Source organism: Lytechinus pictus, chromosome 10 (genome assembly GCF_037042905.1).
Source record: "Lytechinus pictus isolate F3 Inbred chromosome 10, Lp3.0, whole genome shotgun sequence".
NCBI lineage: Eukaryota > Metazoa > Echinodermata > Echinoidea > Temnopleuroida > Toxopneustidae > Lytechinus > Lytechinus pictus.
In genome coordinates this window covers 13,578,695-13,597,957 of record NC_087254.1, presented here as the reverse complement: position 1 = coordinate 13,597,957, position 19,263 = coordinate 13,578,695, and positions in this window count along the sequence as shown.

Genomic DNA, 19,263 nt, shown 5'->3' with positions numbered 1-19,263 from the left:
TTTCTTTAGGGAAAACTGATCTCAACTTGTATATAACACCGGTATTTCTTGACAACAGTTTGCAGAGATGATTTACATGAAGTTTCCAGTTCAATTTCTCATCAATAAATAACCCAAGAAATTTAGTTGAGGTTACTCTTTCAAGACAGACATTAAACATTACATTGCCAGGCAGCATTTTAAAGAAATTGCTAAAAAGCATATAATTTGTCTTTTGAAAATTAAGTGATAATTTATTGGCTTGAACCCACAAGATAACATTCTTCAATTCACAATTCACTGTTTCTATCAGGGTTAGAGGATTCCTATGTGAAAAAATACACTAGAATCATCAGCAAAAAAAATAAAGGATAATTTGTTTGATGAATTTTGAAAATCATTTATATACAGTATGAATAAGAGAGGTCCTAGAAGAGACCCCTGAGGTACACCACATGTAACAGTTTGCAAGCTGGAATTAATTCTATTCAAAGATACAAATTGTCTCCTGTCAGTGAGATAACTCCTAAACCACTCAAGGGCAACACCTCTCACTCCACAATGGAATAACTTATGTAGCAAAATTTTATGATCAACTGTATCAAAAGCCTTGGAAAAATCCAAGAATATACCAATTGTGCTCAAGTAATTATCCAAGGCAGTGGCAACCTTATCAACAAAGTGCAAAATGGCATGTGTAGTTGTATGCTTCTCGCGAAACCCAAATTGAAAATTCGAAAAGATATTTGACTTTTTAAAGAATTGTATGACCCTTGCATATATGAGTTTTTCGAGGATTTTTTGAAAAAGATGTCAACAAAGAAATTGGACGATAATTGGTCAACAATTCAGGGTTGTCTTTCTTTTTAGATTTTTGACCTCATATACATATTTGTGCCCCTAAAATTATTCGCTCATTGCACCATGCACTGCCCCCCACTAACTAAAAATGATGATAATATAAATAATGATTATAATAATAATGACATAAATAATGATAATAAAATAAATCTCCGGGGTTATCGGTTTTGCTGCTTCAAAACATGGGATAACTGCCCGGCTGAAAAATGATTTAAAAATTTGCTGTATTCATGTATGAAAACTCGTCAAATATTTCATTCCGTTTTATTAGACAAAGAAGAATACATAGACTGGAAATATCACGTTGTGGTATTGAAATGAATATCTCTGAACTGTATTATGAATGAAGAAAGAAAATACTAAACCGTTAGAAGAAAACGAGCTGTGGTCACCAGCATTCAAACCTCAAAAGAGAACGTGTTCGTGATTAATAATAACATGAATAATGGAGTAAACAAATAAAATCCCAACACCAACAAGAAGCTTTACAATTGTTCATAATTACTTATTATATGATACAGCTATTTGTACAGAAATTTTCGCACAGTGCACAGTGCAGTGGATTTATAGTTTTCTTTCTTGATATTTGTATTAAAAAAAAAAATCTTAAGCATGTTTGCCAAAACAAGTGTTAAAAAGGGTAGTAAGTGGAGAGAAAATTGATTAGTGAGTATATGTTTCAAGAAAGAAACATATAAGCCTACATGAAAAAAAGAGAGAAGGGGGAAGAGAGAGAGAATGTCGCGATGCTCTTAAGAAAGAACTTAAAATACACCCAACGTAGAAGTATTGACGCGATGCCTTTTTTTTTAAAGAGAACATGCAAAAGACAGAAGATGTACCCTTTTGTGATGAAGAGACATCACCTCCGGCACACACACCCAAGCACATCTTTATTTCAATCATCTTTAAAGGTCAAGCCCGCCACAGGAAAATGTTGATTTGAATAATAGAGAAAAATCAAATTAGCATAACGCTGAAAATTTCATCAAAATCGGATGTAAAATAAGAAAGTTATGGCATTTTAAAGTTTCGCTTATTAAAAAAAAAAGTGATATGCACGAATCAGTGACATGCAAATGAGACAGTTGATGTCCCTCATTCACTATTTCTTTTGGTTTTTATTGTTTGAATCATAAAATATTTCATTTTTTACGAATTTGACAATATGGACCAACTTGACTGAACCATACAGTATTAATAAATGCTAATTCCATATGTTCAGGGAGGAATTATTGTTGTTTGGCTTGACAATGAGGAGAACATTAGAATAATTCATATTTCATGTAATAAAATACAAAAGAAATAGGGAGTGGATCATATCATCAGACTCCTCATTTGCATACCGACCAAGATATGCATATAATTTTTTTTGTGAAATCAAGCGGAAATTTAAAATGTCATAACTTTCCTATTTCACATCTGATTTTGATGAAATTTTCAATGTTATGTTTGTTAGATTTTTCTCTTTTTATTCAAATTAACTTTTTGTTGGGGTGGACTTGTCCTTTAATAACTAACGTTGAATGCGGAATGGAAATGGAAATACAACGGAAAAGTATGAGCGGGTGTTATCCGGATTGAAAAGTTTTTCCCAGTGCACAGCTGGATTATCTCCCAGTAATTAGTCTATATTTTGAATAGACCTATTCTCCGAGTGCTTTTGTGTGTATCCTTATGTATGCGGGTGTGTGTGTGTGTTTGTGTGTATGATAATACGCAGAGGGTTTTTCATTCATTTAGTTCTTCATCATCTACTCTTGATGAGGTCCTTGAAATCAAGTGCATTATTAGGGATAGGGAGTTTTTCTCACAGCGGCGCAGAATGTTTTCAAGAACAGAGTCAACGAATTATCAAATGCCCTTCATGACTAAGGGTAACCAAGAGAGGTCTGTGTCGAAAACTGGTGAGACAAAACAGAAATCTCGTCCTGGACACTCACTGGACAAACGACACATTTGCCATTTATCGTCAGCTCCGAAACTTAGTGCAAAACTGCTTTTCTGTTCACCAATCTTCGGCAAAGACCTCCCAGCTTTTCATTAATTGTGATTTGACTTTCATCTTCAATACATTTACTATGGTCTTGAAATCGTTCAGCATCGCGGTGTGAAACTTCCTACTGTCACGTTTTACGTATACGGATTGTTACATCAGAGACGCTACGTTGCCTACGTCACAATTGTTAGCATGCGGTATCACTTGGGTTGATCACGTGACATACTTTTTTTAATTTGATTTATGAAGTTCATTTAAAAAGCGATCGTGGCGAGGCGGGTTCTCACAGTTTCATCGACATCATGAAGCTTTCGATGCTGTTGGGTGCTTGTTTCGTGGTCCTTGCTTTGTGTGGTGAGTAACAATGCTGACATTAATTGCGGTTTGATCTTGGGATTCGATGTTTGGTTAATACTTCTGGCCTTGATAAAGGTGCCCGGATAGGGATATCTCGTTAGTTCTTCTCATCTATAAGTTCTGATCACTGTCTAGTATATTGGTGATTGAAGAATGAATGCATATATCAAGTAATTTTGGGTTGGATAAGTGTTAAATTGCATCCATGACACAATCATATTTTTTAGAAAAAATCAACAGTTTAATTTGCAATTATTCTTTTTTTACATGTAATTAAATGAAGGCATGTGATTGTCAACATTTCAATAAAACCATCTAGCTATAGTGTTTATATACCAACTCGGGAGAAAAGAGGTAAGGATTCTAAGGAAAATGGCTCAATTCCTGATAATAACAGGCAAATTTGAGAGTTTACCAATCACTTGTCAAACTTTGCTGCTCATCATATTTACAATTTAAAAGTTACATTTCCTTGGGAGGGGGGTTCATTTTCGAGCACCAAAAACGTCCTTAGTCGTTTTCCCCCAAATTTTCTACGTTTTCTTATTTTTTAACACAAACAATGCCTACCGGAATATTAATAATATTCACGTGTGATTTCTCATGATTTATCTTCCTAAGTTACTCTCACACTTGCCAGTTATCTGATTCTACTTTTATGATTGCCAATACTCAATTTACTAACATACAGGTTAAAACAACCTTCGTTTTACTCAATTGTTTTTAAAACACATATGGCATCATTATGATGTTCCGCTCAACCTTCTCAGTCTGTCTTTCAAATCTTTAGTAACGTGCATCTTCTCATAGCTTTTCATGTATTATCTCACATTACCACTATAATATTAAGTATACCGTAATATTTTCGATTTATGTTGTAATTGATATTGTAAATTCTTTTGTCAAATTATTTATTTGTTAATTTCGTTTTTTTTTATTGTAAAACCCTCTGTCATTTCAGCTTTTAAGCCGCGATCACATGTTCTTAATGAATTTTGAATCTCTTGAATCAAACATCTACGACTGGTCCAGGTTTTAACTAAGCTTTCTGGATATTGTTTAATTTCATTTGATATCGTCACATTTTTATTGTCATTTTGTACATTATAAAATTGGAAAAGCAGAAGATGACAAAATTTGATCATTTTTCTAACAAAGGGGTGAAACTAAAAAGAAAAAATAAAAGGCCCCGAATATATATTTGTTTATTTATTTTGAGTTGATGGTTGTCAGAGAAGGAAATTCTGAAGCTTTTTCATTTTTTTCATAAAAGCTGTTTTCAGGTTTCGTTCATTTTCGTCCAAGAGACATGTTGGCCATGAGGTGCCAATAAAAGGGCGGAGCAAGATGGCAGGGTCTGATGAGAAAATTTCTTTGTCCCATTACTAAGGGATATTTTCACAAGAGATTGTGGTTATCACCCCCCCCCCCCCCCAAAAAAAAAAAAAAAAAAAAAAAAAAAAAAAAAACATATATATAATAAATTGGATAAAAAATCTTACTACTAACAGTAAAAATATAAAATAATCATCTCAGGACTCGTTGACCGACTATAATTGTGACACGCATATCGTGGAGAAAAGTTCTATGATTCTTTGAAATACAATGCAGAGCGAAATCCTCGTTGGAAACGGCATACTTAAATGTATCCTAATTTTTGGAGCTTCCTTCGGCTTGCTCCCTCGTTTTGACAGATTTTGGTCGTTATTTATTTTGAAAGGTATAAAACAACCTATTTTTCTGCATATAATTTTTTTTTTTTGGGGGGGGGGTAGTTAAATAACAGCTTCATAATTTCTTGCTCTCATGAACTTTACTTCCTAAAATTTTATTCTGGAACCATTTTGTATTTGGGTGTGGGTGTGTAATTGAGTTTTGTCAGCCGTGTATCAATCAGATATGATTATTTACGTCTGGACCGACCTTTGTCATTCCCCATGTTTCCTACGTAATTGGTTATTTACCAGCTCGGCGTTTACCAGCAAAATGCTGGTTCCTACAGGGTTACCATAAACAGATCACGGAAACATGTGACCGGGGCTCGAACGTCGAGCCTCTGCATCAATTTGTAACTTCCCCACTTAGCTTGGGTTATACTGGCAGGGACCTGGGAAGCGGGGGTGCTGGGGGTGCTGCGTGTATTATTCTCCATAGGCAGCACCCCCACGAAATCAGGTTCCCTTTGTATTTTTTTATATATGTTATAATGGACATAATTATCACATCCGACAATCGCAAATCATTTGCATAGTCTTTCACATATTCCTATAACGCGACTCAATCAAGCTCCGGCACACCGATACAGACGTGGTCGCGCGCGATACGTGATAACCATAGTTTACACCAATTACACACTACTCGATAGCAGGGAGGGACATAGGTGTGGTTGACTTGAAACTTCTAGGTTTTATATTATGTCGAATCAAGTGTGCGCGCGCCCGACCGCTCGTGTTTTGTATAAACAATTACAAGTCAGACAATAGAAATCAAATTTCACAGTCTTTTTCGCCCTGCCCCATGGCCCTGGGAAGCGGGGTTGCTGGGGGTGAAGCACCCCAAAAAATTTTGGGGTGCTGCATGTGTTATTTTCCATAGGCAGCACCTCCTGGAAATCTAGTGGTAAGTTGATAAATGACAGAAATGAAATGAAAATGAACGACGTTTTAATTGTAGAACCCCCCCCCCCCACTTCAGAATTTTCCGACACAGTACTTAAAATAGTGTTTAAATTCACCCTTTTGAAATCGGAATATCAAATATTTTCTGCTCGCGCTTCGCGCTGGCATTATTGATATTTATAATTAAAAAATATTTACAATGCCCAGATACTAGGTCTAACTCTAAACACGCGCACGCATGTTTATTCAGATACGCAGCTTGTTTTGGGGCTACTCCGGGCTGAAAATATTTATATCAAATACAATTTTATGAAAATCTGATAACAAATAGTTAAGTTATTTATTTTTTCTAAATTTAGCAATATTTTATGAAAATGGTGATATGCATGTCGTCATAAACATTTAATAGGTGGGTTGACATGTGCGGAAATCTGTCCCCAAAGGTAGGGGGACCAGGGCCTGGAAAATTTGACAAGCAAAAAAAAAGGAAAAAAAAGTTTTTCACCCAAAATGTAAGGTCATTTATAATCCAAAAGGTATTATTTCGATTGTGAAGTGATGTATTTTTCTCCATGAAAGACCAAAAATAGTAGGGGGGACATTTGATATTGTGTCCCCTTACTATTTTTGGTAGGGGGGAAACGTCCCCCTGTCCCCTCTGGGATTTCCGCCCATGTGGGTTAAAGATGTCACATCCCCACTATCCTGTTTCTTGTGTTATTACATGGAATCAAAATTGTTCAATTTTTTCATACTAGTGTGAATGATATGTCTCCCTTATAATGAAATAAGTTGCAGCAAAGAATATCGAATGGACTAAATCAGTTGTCAATTCAACTGTTTTTGGTTCTTGAAGGGAAAATATTAAATAAACCTAATTTTATATAATAAAATACAAAATAACAAGTGGGGAAATGACATCATGAGTTTGCTCATTGAATATTAATGAAGACATGCTTAAAACTGTTTCACCGGAATAATGCTAATCTTTAAAATGCAATAACTTTGATATTCCTTGTCGGATTTTGATCAAATCTTTATTCTTATGTTCGTCTGATTTTTCTTTATCTGTTCAAACCATATTAAATTCGGTGTGGAGTTTCAGATCAGAATATCAAAAAAATTCTGCTCGCGCTTCGCGCTCACATTATTAATGTAAGAATATATCCAATTACCCATCATTGCTTTGCGCTCGCATCAATTGTATAGTTATATACCTATCCTGTTCATGATTAGAAAAGTGCTTAAGATGTCCCGTTTTTAGGTATGAAATCTCATTTTTATTTCTGCTCGCGCTTCGCGCTCGCATCAATTGTATAGTTATATACCTATCCTCTTCATTATTAGAAAAGTGCTTAGAATGTCTCGTTTTGGGGGTCTGAAATCTCAATTTTGTTTCCGCTCGCGCTTCGCGCTCGCATCAATTGTATAGTTATATACCTATCCTGTTCATTAATGCAAAAAGTGCTTAGAGTGTCCAGTATTTAGGTTGGAATGTCAAATTTTTCAGCTCGCTCTTCGCACTCGCATTATTTGATTGTTGATATATGTATCGTCTTAATGTGTAACTGCAAACAGTCCTTTAACACTTCCCTTTTCGATCATACAAGCGCGTATATAAAAAATATCTGCTCGCACTGATCACGTTCGCAGTTATTATTTGTTTACATACGCATCTTGTTCAGGACGACAAACATTGCTCAAAATGTTCAATTTTCAGGACAAAAACATGAAATTTCCCCCCCCAAAAAAAATGGCTCGCGCTTCGCGCTCGAGTTATCTAAATATATATCTATGTTCTTTTATAAGAAGAAAGCTAAGAAGTGACTGTCATATGTATGTATATATACACTGTTGGTCATAAAGGTGGAATATTTTTTTTCACCAAATTTTCACTTCGTAATTATTACAACATGATTTGAATATGGCATTTATGGTGCATGATAACCACTTTACTTTATTAATCTGCCTTTTACACACGTTTGACAGTGATATTTTACAAGTTCATGTCCGAAGCGATGGATGTCGTGAGCATAGAACAACAATCACGACAATATACAGTAAAATAAAGGATCATGAGATATTTACAATATATATATATATATATTATATATATGTGTGTGGGGGGTGGTGGGTGTGTGTGTGGTGCCCTTAGAGGTGTGTGTGTAATTATGGAAAACTCAATTGTGTCCCCTCCTCCCCCCTCTCCTTTGAGGATAGATTTCAGCACCCCCACTGAAAAAAATCGTTCCCAGGTCCCTGTATACTGGCCCACGCCACAACGCCCAGTTGTAGCGTTTTTTCTTTTGTCTACCCCTTATAAAAAAAAAAAAAATATATATATATATATATATATATATATATATATATATATATATATATATATATATATATATAAACAGAATTACCGTGTAAGGGCTTCTGCTGCATCCAGAAACGAAAAAGAATCATTATTCATGTTCAGAGGATACAAATGGGATTAACATCATCATGAGGCGCTGATCAGGGGGGGGGGGGCGATGGTGCGGCTCGTACATTAAAAAATGTAATTGTGCCTGGCACCCTGTCGTTTATCGAGGCATTCATTCCACACACCGTGATATAAGCGATGACCATTTATTTTTTTGGGGGGGGGCTTCTGATTTTTCCCGACAATTTTGAGAAAGTCAGACTCTGGATCCGCGCCTGGTTATTATTTTTTTTTTTAATATATACGATGCACGGAATGGCCTTCAGCTGTATTTAAAAAAAGGAGTTACTGAAAACGGTATTAAAGTCCCAGACCAGACCCAAAAGTGAAATTGACAAATCATATACCAATCGAGAGTTTATAAAACTACTTAACACAGAAATGCAATTTTTTTGCATCTTTACTGCTTTCCAGCTGAGTGTTTTGAATAACTCCAATTATCGGGCTTCTGAAATAGGCTTTCTTGTACGTGCTTTCACGGGTCTCGGGATGTGACTTATGTTGTGTTAAAAGCGTTGCGATTCCATAGATTTGTGTAGGCCTACAGAAACAAGTGTTAATTATTTTGCTTTTCAGATTCTGAAATCATTTTTTCAATTGGCAATGTGACAAGGATGTGTGATGTCACATGTGAACAACTTTCCCTTTTTTTTCAATTTTTTCAATTTGCCGGAAAAAATGGCACTGCAAACTATTCAGTACTCAAATGGATGGAAACCTACAACTCTTCACTAGATATTTTTGTGATTTCTTTGTTTGGCTCTTATTGGGCCTAAATTGCTATGTCAGGAAAAGAGTTGTTTCACATAATAGGATTGGAAAGTTGCGCCAAATAAGCAGAAAATAAAATATGGTAAAAAATATTCAAAAGCTTTAGATTTCATCAATTCAAGCTTGCAGGAAAGATATTTATGACATCTCTTTGTGATAGAAGAAATTTAAATACGTAATCTGAAAAGCGGAATCAATTTCCCTGGTCACATTACATATTGTCTAACCATCTTTTATCTGAAATCATTGCAAGACATCGAACATGATGGATGATCTGTGAAATGCAAATGTGAAGTTTTGTTCATTATTTTTTTGTGGATTATTTTCAAGGGACGCGGATCAATGGATTTGGATTTGCTGACACTTATATTACTTCCATAGTATCTCCGGAATTCCCTTGGCAATATCCCGCAGACACCCAGCGGCAGTGGCAGATACAAACCGACGTTGATCAGAGGGTAATAATCCCAGCTGGAAATAACAGTGTGTTCACAGTGTGGAACACAATGTGAATTCACCTTCACACTGCTCAATTTGAGCAGTGTAGCACATTTTCACATAGTCCACTGTGTGAGCACACTGTGGACACCCACACTGTAAAGGTGTCCACAGTGTGAAGATATCCTCACACCGGTAAACTTGAGCATTTTAACAGTGTGAACAATATTTTCATATAGTCCACTATGTGAACACACTTTGATCACACGTACTGCGTGTCATTGTGTTTTTTCTAGCAGTTATGTTACAATCACCATACTGTGTTAACTGTGCATAAATGTTTTCACAACGTTATGATACTGAGTGTGTGCAAGATAAGGGAAATAAATTTTTTTTTTTCTGAGGAAGTTTTGAAGTGTAAATTCTGTACACTTTACAGAAATGCTTGTCTTGCCTCGCCTGCATAGCAAAGCGAGACTACAGGCGCCGCTTTGGCGACGGCGGCGGCGGCGTCGTCAACATTGAAATCTTAACCAAGGTTAAGTTTTGAAATGTCATCATAACTTAGGAAGTATATAGACCTAGTTCATGAAACTTGGACATAAGGGTAATCAAGTATTACTAAACATCCTGCCATAGTTTCAGGTCACATGACCAAGGTCAAAGGTCATTTAGGGTCAATGAACCTAGACCATGTTGGGGGAATCAATATCGAAATCTGAACCAAGGTTAAAGTAGAACTATATTGAAAATCGTAAAAATGGAGAATCATATATCAAATTAAAGGAGAAAATAAGGAGAACACGATGGTGTAAATCATTTATCATGGAGACCGATGGAACTCAGTTAATTGATAGTTTAAAGTTCTCTCTCTGAATGCTTCAAACACGCAGAATTACGTCCGCGAAATTGGGGTTTTTTTATGACGTCACTTTCTGTACGAGAGGCGTGATTGGCTCTCCAACGTAAACCTCCACTTGCATGCAAAACCTGTTGCGAGGGTACGTTTTCTCTACATTGTCACTGAATACTTCGATCCTGAAATGAAAGAAAACCCAGAAGTTTATCTAGATTTGGATTTTCAAATTGATGATTATGAAGATGAAGAGAATGATGATGAAGTTTCTAGCTCTAGAAAAACAAAGTGACGTGGATAGAGGTATACATTAGGGGAAATACGCCGGTGATTATGAGTCGGACAATTCAACTTGCATGATGATTCGCTACCAACACATGCAGCTGATAGCTGCTCCGCGGGTCAAATCCATGAAAATGAATTCCATCACGACCACATCCAGACAGAGTCTCTTTCTTCCATCAACAACATAATGAGAATGAAAATAATGATATAACTCAACTGTACTTACAAACAAGTGAATATATCCGAACCTAGGCTGAAGGTAAATCAACTCAAGGAATAACAGCAGACGATATGCACCGACGATGAATTTCACGTGGCTGGGAGATTGTCACTCGTTCTGTTTATTTGACTAAATTACGAAACTCGGAGAATTAGTATTCTACATAAAAATTAAGTAACACCTGGTACTATATTTTTTGAATTACGATAAAACCTTTTTGAAGTAAAGAAAATGAGGTGAATTAAAAGATCATCCGCCTAGCTCGCATTCGATTGTAAACAATCAGCAAGGCGAGCACATAAAGTTGGATAAAGCTACGCTTTATCCAACTCTATGGGCGAGCAAGCCACTGAACTTAAAATACGTATTTTCAGTTCAGTGGAGCAAGCTGGCCATGTGCTTTTGATTGTTTGTTTACAATCGCATGCGGCTAAGTGGATGATCCTTTATATCTTATTTTAATTTACCTCAATTTATTTGCTTCAAAAATATTTTATCGTAATTCAAAAAATAGTACCAGGTGTTACTTAATTTTTATGTAGAATACTAATTCTCCGAGTTTCGTAATTTAGTCAAAATAATGAGATATACATTTTATCTAACAGAACGAGTGACAATCTATTCCAGCCACGTGAAATTCATCGTCGGTGCATATCGTCTGCTGCTATTCCTTGAGTTGATTTACCTTCAGCCTAGGTTCGGATATATTCACTTATTTGTAAGTACAGTTATTTTATTATTTTCCTTCTCATTATGTTGTTGATAGAGGAAAGAGACTCTGTCTGGATGTGGTCATGCTGCATGGAATTCATTTTCATGGATTTGACCCGCGGTGCAGCTAGCAGCTGCATGCGTTAATTGGTAGCGAATCGGCTTGCAAGTTGAATTGTCCTACTCATCATCACCGGCGTAATTCCCTTAATTTACCACCATCCACGTCACTTTGTTTTTCTAGAGTTAGAAACTTTATCATCATTCTCTTCATCTGCATAATCATCAATTTGAAAATCCAAATCTAGATAAACTTCTGGGTTTTCTTTCATTTCATGATCGAAGTATTCAGTGTCAGTGTGGAGAAAACGTACCCTCGCAACAGGTTTTGCATGCAAGTGGAGCTTGACGTGGGAGAGCCAATCACGCCTCTCGTACAGACAGTGACGTCATCAAATTCGAGTCAATTCAGAGACCGATCGATGCGAGGCATATTTCGGAGAGGCATTTTAGCGCTTTTTAATTGGCGATTTCCACCTTATGTATTATTTTCGTTATTTTTGAATGACCTAATGGCTATCCTCACATCTTTACCTCTCCACTGATATATAATAAGGCCATATTCATAATCAATGTATTTCTCCTTTAAGTTTTTAAAATGTCGTCATAACTTCGAAAGTGTATGGACTTAGTTCATGAAACTTGGACATAAGGGTGATAGTGTATCATTGAAGATCCTGCTTAAGTTTCAGGTCACATGACCAAGGTCAAATGTCTCTTAGGGTCAACGAACTTTGACCATGTTGGGGGTAGTTGTGGAATCGTCATCATAACTTTAACATTTTATAGATTTAGTTCATGGAAACTTGGGACATAAGAGTAACCATGTATCCCTGAATATTTTGTGTGTGTTTCAGGTCACATGACCAAGGTCAAAGGTCATAGGGTCCACGAATTTTGATAATGTTGGGTTTTTTTGTGGAATTGTCATCATAACTTTAAAAGTTTATAAATCTAGTTCATGGAAACTTGGGACATATATGTAAAAGTAACCATGTATCCCTGAATATACTGTGCTTGTTTCAGGTCACATGAACAAAATAAAAGGTCATTTAGGGTCAATGAACTTTGGCCATGTTGGGGGTATTTGTTGAATTGGCATAACTTAAAAAGTTTATGGATCTACACATGTAGTTCATGAAACATAGACATAATGGTAATCGAGTTGTTTTGCACATGTCTGAGGTCACATGATCATGGTCAAAGGTCATGTTGGGTAAATGGACAGAGTATTTTATTATCATATGAGTGTTTTCTTTTATGAATAATTATTTAATAGTCTTTTCCAAAGTCAGCACTGCTGGTATATCAAATCGCGTAACGCAGGCGAGACTGCCAGAGGCGTTCCACTTGTTTATAAATTTTGCCCCTCACGCCACTGGCCCGTCATAATTTTTGGCTCATTATGCAACACTAGCCCCCTCCCCCCTCCAACAAAAAACCTCTCAGAGAACTAAGTTTGGTCGGTCACCCGCCCCCCCCCCCCCCCCATCACGTTCGACACACTTTTACATACCAATCGTGTTTGTGACTTTATTCAAATAATTCTCTTAATCAGGGATTCTCATATGGCGGCCCACTGAGCCTTGCGGAGTGGCGCGTTGGGAGCCGTTATGGAAAAAAAAAGGAAAACATGGCGAAATCAAAGTTTGATTTACTAATAACCTGGGATTAAGTTTTGATCATTTTATTACATACGGAAAACAAAAATTCGGCTATATTTGAAACTTTAATGCTAATTAATTTTCTTAGATTATGTTTGACTTCGCACTCTATAACACCAAAATGGAAGATCGATGGCGTTCTTCTTCTTATTTATCCTATGCTTGGTGTATTCATGTACGGCTGGTGCGACTACTAAGTACATTTGTGAACATGTATATTGTAAACAGTACCTTTAGTATGTAGGATTCATGGTAAGGTTTATTTACCCGGGCATTCACTTCATTAAGGAAAATTTTATGTATAGCAGCAGGCTGCGGAACGGTTTTGAAAGGGGGGGGGGGTGATCATGAAAAGAATTACAATCAGGATGTAATTCTTACGCTTTTGTACGCGGTTTTGGAAAAAAAAGTGGGGGCGGGGGCTCAAACTCACCCAGCCCCCAGTTTCGCGACCCTTGTGTATAACATTTTATGTTGTTACCACCCTTCTTCAATCTGAATGCTTTTCGCTAAGCAAGAGGGCAGAAGGTCCCATCTTTGTAAGTCTATAGGCAGTGGCGGACCGTGACCCGGAGAAGACATAGCATTGGAGGGGCACAGCGTTGTTCACAAACAATACAGTGCCCCTCCAATCAATTGTCTCCTCCTGGTGACGGTCCGCCACTGTCTAGTTATAGGTATGACTTGACCGGGGACTGGACCCACGACCTCCCGTTCATGACACGGACGCGCTACCATTGAGCCCCCGGAAGTCTAGCTTTCTTTTTAGACATTTATTTATTTATTTATTTATTTATTCAGTCTTATTTTAAAACAGGGTGATCCTTTCAGAGCCAAGAGGCCTGCTTTTCAAAAGAGCCCTGGTACATAAATATTACATACAAATGAGAACTTATAATGTACAAAACCATAGAGATAGAACTACACAAAATGATACAACACATATGTAATTAAACTAAATTGAACTAAAATAAACTAAACTAAACTAAAAATTTAGCTAAAAGCATAACAAAACAAGACATGAAAAAGGAAAAGGAAACCGGTAACCAGCACGACATAAAAAGTTTGGCTTCTATTAGTACGATTATAACAGAAAATGAACCAGGAATTTCCTGCATTATTTAAAAATGAAATATTATGGAGTGCCATCATTGTTCAATATAAGCGGAGCTATTGATTTCCCCATGAAAACGACGAGAAAACGGCGAATGTGAAGGACGAGGATCCTGTTAGAGGAATGAAGATACTGAAAGAAAACGGCTGATAAACGGAGAGAAAAGGGCGAGAAAACGGAGACAAAAGGGCGAATGGGGAGTAAGGCGCGCGTTGCATAAAACGGAGAGAAAAGGGCGAGAAAACAGAGACAAAAGGGCGAATGAGTAGTAAGAGGTGAGAGCATGAAATAGAAAAAAGGTTAGAAAAAAAGAAAAGGGCGAATGGGTAGTACGAAGTGCATTGCATAAATCAGAGAAAAGGGGCGAGAAAACTAAGACGAAATGGCGAATGAGTGAGAAGTGCATTGCATAAAATGGCAAAAAATTTGAAAATGTGTGATAGGCCTATGCATTGAGAAAAAGCGACTACAAAACGTAGAATATATATTTGCAATATTTCTACCAACTTAAGATTTTCTTAAGTACTCCTTTTGGAAATATTCTCTAGTTTTCATGGGTAATATCTAATAATAATTCTCATTTCATTCATGTAAAAAAAATTGTTATTTTACTTTCGGGGGGGGGGGGTACGCCTTCTTTCATAAATCTTATTTACATATTGTATAGGCCTACTACATTCATTGTTTTATTTCAACATTTTTTATACTTCATGTGGAATTTGATAAAATGTCAATCAGATGAAAATAAAATTTAATTGAATTGGATTGAAACTTCTTTGAATACTTTATTCTTTACTCTTATTTTCCCTTCTTCATGGGCGGGAACCCGAGGGGGACGCGTCCCTCACTTTTTGGAAAGGGGGGCATAATATCAAATCCCCCTCTACTATTTGTGGTCTCTTATGATGGAGAACAATAAATCATTCAAAGTCGAATGTAGTTAAAGAGCTAGAATTCGCCCTATTTACTAAAAAAATGCAAAATTTCTCGCGCCGAATATTGGCACGCAGGTTGTCAGGGACGTAATCTACAAAATTGTATCGTAATTTGTTTCATGCAAATCGCTATTAAGTAATTATGCTAATTCATGCGTAATTAGTATGCAAATTCATACTTTTCCCTCTAACTCCCTTTATAAAGCTCAGAATGTTCTATTTTTTGGTATAAGAACTCTTTGTCTACATGAACAAAATTGCGATATCAGATCAATTTCTTATGTCTTATTTTTTTTTGCAATTTCGTATGTATTTCTTTTGTTTTTTTACTTTTTGTTTTTCATTATTTTTTCAATTAAATTTGTTTGGGACTCTTCTGAGATCATAAACAGCATTACATCTAGACCAGCAAAACTAAAAGTAATCATACATTTATGTTTTTTGTTGAAAACACAATTTGCATTGACTTTGTACACGAAATCACATTTTTTAGCAATGTTTGTTCTGACATGCACTTACATAATGTTGCGCAAGACTTGAAAGTAAAAATTTAGCGAGCGGCGAAAATATTGCGCGAATTGTTGAACGGGGGAGGGGGCGGCCTAGATAGGATTAATGGATTATTATCTGATACCAATGACCAGTGGCGGACCGGGACCCGGAGGAGACAAAGCATTGGAGGGGCACAGCATTGTTCACAAACAATATAGTGCCCTCCAATGCTTTGTCTCCTCCGGGTCATGGTCCGCCACTGCCAATGACTTTTAAATGTATTACAAATTTAATCATGAACCAATAAAATCCTTCGAATAAACTGGCATGAAGTGATGGGGCACATCCAAGAATCTGTGTGGAAGTGGGCAGGGGCGGATCCAGGATTTTCCAAAAAGGGAAGAGGGGGGGGGGAATTTTTCGGGGGAAATTTTTGACAAGCCAAAAAAAAAAGTCTTCAATTCCAAAGGGGGGGGGGGCACATCTTGCTTTCAAATGGCATTTTTACTTTAAAAAATTTAATTGTCCTTATCAAGGGGGGGGGGGGGCACGTGTCCCCTGTGCCCCCCCCCCCCTGGATTCTCGCATGTAAGTGGGGGTATTTTGTACATATATATATAGCCATACCCTCGCAAGTTAAGTGTACGATGAGTTACTGATGACATTGACCAAATCAATGTCGTTAACAGGGTGACCAGATTTCACAAAATGAAATACGGGACAATCGACAAAAAAGATCAACAAAGAAGGCTACACAGTGTTAGACTTGTGAAAATAAAATATAAAGAATTGGAAAGGAGGGTGAACGAAAGAATGAAGGAGAGAAAGAAAATACGAAAAAAAAGAGATGAATTGAGAAGAAAGAAAGAAAAAATGAAGGGGGAAAAAAATTAAAGAAAACAATAAAAAAGAACAAAAGAAAGTTAATAAATAAAAGGAGGATGAAAGAAAGAATAAAAGAGATAAAAAGGGATTCCGTCATTCTTTGAATTGAATATAGAAAGAAAGAAAGGAAGGGAAGATGAATAAATGTGTGAAAGACAAAATAAAGGAGCAAAAGAAAAAAAGAGAAAGTAAGAAAAAAGGAGGAGGAAAGAAAGAATGAAGGAAAGAAAAATGTTTCCTTCATTCTTTGAAAGAAAGACAGAAAGAAACAAAGAAGAAAAACAGGAAAGGAGGAAGGATGGAGGGAAAAGGGAAAACTCAATAACTTGTTCCCCCGATTACATCTCCAAATCAGTAATCTGAGAACCCATAATATAATTATACAACTTTCCTGCCGATTTTGTGATTATTTTGGTATAGAAAACTGTTTATCATGTCATTGTTTGCACCATTGAGAATCTGCTCCGATCCTATACATGCCTAGCTAGTAGCCTGCCACACACAGGCAGGCCAGTTCGGTTTGCAATGTATTGGGTTAGCAAGAAAATCACCGCAGAACTTATTGTTGTCTCTGCTTCGTCATCTGTTGGTTATTTGATGAAAATTCATCACTTTTAAATGTATTAACTACATTTTGTTCAATATTCTGAAATATGGGACAAATAGGCGTCCCGGGAAGGGTTTGTCGGGACGCCGGGACAAAGGAGCAAAATACGGGACGATCCCGGGAAATACGGGACGTCTGGTCACCCTGGTCGTTAATTTTTCATTTCATTTATTGGTTTTTGCAACATTTTTCATAACAAAATTCTGGACAAGAAAATACATATCTGAAACTTGACATCAAGATAATGAACAATAGTTTTGTATATAAATCCTCAAACATATCTTACATAAATAAAAATCATTAAGTGGTATTTTCTGTTACACAATAAATAGGATGGTTGCAAGGGTCGTCACAAAAGCAAAGCTTGAAAACACAGAAATGAAACACAGAGGCAAATAAGGGCAGCAATATTAATTCCCACAATTCATTTCATCCGTTTATTATACTCAAAGGGCACTGTAAATCACATCCCATAATAAATATTACATTTATGAATTTGGCTCAGAATTTTGAATGTTGCATCTTTCTCCAGTGGTTCTCTATTGCGCTTTCTGTCCTTAATTTCATCTACGAACACACTGACCCCTCCTAAAAACTTCACCCCCGGTATGCACTTGCCTCCCACTTGGTATTTTGCCATTTTATATTAATTCAAATACTTGCATGATAATATGCAGAAAGGGACTTTTCATGGTTCGATCTCGTTGGTATATTGGTCAAAACTGTGTTTTATAGTGTTAAAGACCCCAATGCACTTGAGGAAAGATAACTCTTAAAATGTATAACAGAAGCTTTGGAGTGAATGCCCTAGCTGTTGCGACTTCAATGGGTCAATTAATTACACCGTCTCGCACGTTTTGTGAACAATGGAAGGTGTGAATGAAGGTGTGAAGATTGCCGTTAACACCTAACAATAGGAAGAATCTGTTTCAACTTAAGTTACGCAATGATCTCTTGTGATCTCTCGTTGTGTTTCTTCAACCCGGATGAATCCCCCAAACCACATTGTCCAATCACGGACCTACTACAGTCAGCGTTTGTGAAAACGGAAAGATAATCGAGGATGATAGTGTATTTGTGATGTAAATAATGATGGTGATGATAATGAAGGGGGATGAAGAGGAAGAAAAGGACGAGAATGATGGTAGTGGTAATGATTTTGATGGCGGTGATGATGATGACGATAACATAATTTTTTTTTCTTAATAAACATATGTGTGTAAAAAAAAAAAAAAAAAAGAGGAAATTTTCTTTTTAAGAATATGGATAAGGTGCATATTATATTATATTATATTATCTTTGTTTTGTTTTTTTCTGCTTTTGTGTTTGATTTGTCTCTATTGTTCTGATTACAATATGCATGTCTATATATCGTGATTTCGTTAATACCTTTGTTAATTCAACAAAACACATAAATAAATTATATATGATACAGTGATTATGTATGAGCGTTATGGTTAACGATTTTGCACAAGCTGGTTATAAAAATGACGCTAGACGATTTTGGTAATAAGACCCGCGTGGCTTTAGACGAATCGGCATATCATGTACAATGAATCAATTGTAGCTAACTCAATAAAGTATCCAGGCACATAGGGCTTAATGGGACAAAATAAAGTACTCAATAGATCTTTCATTAGAAAAACAAAATTGAGAAAAGATCAAAGTCGCGAGGTTATAGCTTTACTCAAATGACTGTCATGTAGACCTCTATATATAACTATAATGTATTTTATTGTTTTGAATCATCTCTAATCATTGCTTTGGTTTTTAATCAATTATTTTTTATGTTTACAAGCTGTATACTTTTTAATATGTTCGGTAATATGTTACTGAATAGCATATTCAATGAGTATTACGTCTTTATAATTATCATTATATAGTGGAAAAAAAACTGTGAGCTTTATTCAGCCATTTTTTAAAGCTTAATATTTAGTAGGT